Here is a 2500-nt window from a genome sequence, read left to right as displayed (position 1 = left end):
ACTCGCGCCGAGGCGTCGACCCGTCGCTCCGCGTCCAGCGCGGAGCAGCGGCGGGTCGTTCGCGCCTCCGGCCGACTCGGTGCCGAGAGGGGACCGCTCCGCGGTCCGCCTCGACTCGTTCGACCCGGTCAGGTCGTACGAGAGAGACGTGCGAAGCTGGTCTCAGCGCTTCTTCGCGGGCAGCCTGTCTGCGCCCGGGTGTCCTCGGTGCAACGCCGTTACACCCCGGACGCAGGCCGCGAACGCGGTAGGCTTCGAAGAGAATTTTCGCCCGTACGAGGAAGCTCGCGTCAGCGTCGAGGGCAGCGATGCCCGGGACTCGCTGACGCGGCCCACTGCCGTCCGCCGTCAATCGTTTGCATTGCGAGCCGATCGGGTCCGGCGCCGGTTCATCCCGGCGGGGACGACCCGTGAACTCGAGGCGACGTCGGCTCTTGAACTATCGCACGAACGAAATTTGACGCGCGGCGCGCGTTCCTTCCCGCGCGCAACCGCGCAAGGGCTGACGCACGCGGCGCCGCGCTCACGACCACAGAAAGCCGGTAACAACCGTAATTTTAGCATTTTTAATGCAAAATTCACATATATGATTACCCTGAACGGTGGATCACTTGGCTCGTGGGTCGATGAAGAACGCAGCTAATTGCGCGTCAACTTGTGAACTGCAGGACACATGAACATCGACATTTCGAACGCACATTGCGGTCCACGGATACAATTCCCGGACCACGCCTGGCTGAGGGTCGTTTAACAACGACAGACTGCTCCGTCGGCAACGGTGCTGCGAAAACCCCCCCCCGGGGGGATTAGCGCACCGTGCCTTCGCGAGCGAATGACTGGGCGTTCGCAGCCCGCAACGGGTCGCGTCGCCTCAAACGAACACGTATGTCACGGTCACGACGCGTCGCCGCAGATCGCGGGGTCGAGCTGTCGCTGCCGTTCGTCACGTTCCGGTGCTAGCGATAGTCGAGAGAACGAACGAATTCGGCACGGCGACACACAGACCGCGCGCGGTCGGTTTGCCGCTCATGTGAACAAGTTCCGTTCCACGTTTCGCCGCGGGGGGCTCTCGAGTCTTTCGTACGGCAAGCGTGTTTACGGTCGTTTCCGTGGCCCGAACGTATGAAGGAGATACGTTGTGTCCTCGTCCGTGTCGACGGTGCTGTTCTTGAACGAACGGCCGTCGCCGACGACGGACTCGCAATCTTACGACGACCTCAGAGCAGGCGAGACTACCCGCTGAATTTAAGCATATTACTAAGCGGAGGAAAAGAAACTAACTAGGATTTCCTTAGTAGCGGCGAGCGAACAGGAAACAGCCCAGCACTGAATCCCGCGGTTCTGCCGCCGGGAAATGTAGTGTTTGGGAGGATCCACTTATCCCGGGGCGTCGGCCCGCGTCCAAGTCCATCTTGAATGGGGCCACTTACCCGCAGAGGGTGCCAGGCCCGTAGTGACCGGGACGCGCCACGGGAGGATCTCTCCTCAGAGTCGGGTTGCTTGAGAGTGCAGCTCTAAGTGGGTGGTAAACTCCATCTAAGGCTAAATATGACCACGAGACCGATAGCGAACAAGTACCGTGAGGGAAAGTTGAAAAGAACTTTGAAGAGAGAGTTCAAGAGTACGTGAAACCGTTCAGGGGTAAACCTGAGAAACCCGAAAGATCGAACGGGGAGATTCATCGTCAGCGACGCAGGCTTCGCCGCGGCTCGTGATGTCGGGACCTCGCGTCCACGGCACTCGGTCGCGGTGCAATGTCCGGCGGCGCCGGCGTGCACTTCTCCCCTAGTAGGACGTCGCGACCCGTTGGGTGTCGGTCTAAGGCCCGGTCGGCTGCCTGTCTCGGCGTTCTCGTCGGGGCAGACCCCCGGTTGCCCGTCCGGCTGCCCGGCGGTACCCGCACGGTATAGAGCCGCATTGAACTGCGTCGGCCCGCCGCAAGCGCGGTCAGCGATTCCCGGTGGTCGGACCTAGCGCCGTCCCCGGGCCTGGCCAGCTGTTGGCTGGCGGTGTCCTCTGGCTGGCTCGTTCGAATTATCAAATACCGGTCGGCGACGCTATTGCTTTGGGTACTTTCAGGACCCGTCTTGAAACACGGACCAAGGAGTCTAACATGTGCGCGAGTCATTGGGACGAGCAAACCTAAAGGCGAAATGAAAGTAAAGGTCAGCCCAGCGCTGACCGAGGGAGGATGGGCCGCGTCACGATGCGGCCCCGCACTCCCGGGGCGTCTCGTTCTCACTGCGAGAAGAGGCGCACCCAGAGCGTACACGTTGGGACCCGAAAGATGGTGAACTATGCCTGGTCAGGACGAAGTCAGGGGAAACCCTGATGGAGGTCCGTAGCGATTCTGACGTGCAAATCGATCGTCGGAACTGGGTATAGGGGCGAAAGACTAATCGAACCATCTAGTAGCTGGTTCCCTCCGAAGTTTCCCTCAGGATAGCTGGCACTCGCGTACAAAACGTACACGAGTCTCATCCGGTAAAGCGAATGATTA

General features: G+C 60.8%; 1 non-coding gene across 1 annotated transcript; it reads left to right on the top strand.

Moving 5' to 3' along the window:
* The first annotated feature begins 591 nt into the window (after positions 1-591).
* On the top strand, positions 592-746 carry LOC124309878 (5.8S ribosomal RNA). The gene has a single exon (XR_006909454.1). It is a non-coding gene; the product is annotated as a 5.8S ribosomal RNA (ribosomal RNA).
* Positions 747-2500: the final 1754 nt, after the last annotated feature.

Source organism: Neodiprion virginianus, unplaced genomic scaffold, assembly GCF_021901495.1.
Source record: "Neodiprion virginianus isolate iyNeoVirg1 unplaced genomic scaffold, iyNeoVirg1.1 ptg000061l, whole genome shotgun sequence".
Classification (NCBI taxonomy): Eukaryota; Metazoa; Arthropoda; class Insecta; order Hymenoptera; family Diprionidae; genus Neodiprion; species Neodiprion virginianus.
Note: the sequence above shows the minus strand (reverse complement) of the source record. Positions and strands in the feature narration are given on the sequence as shown.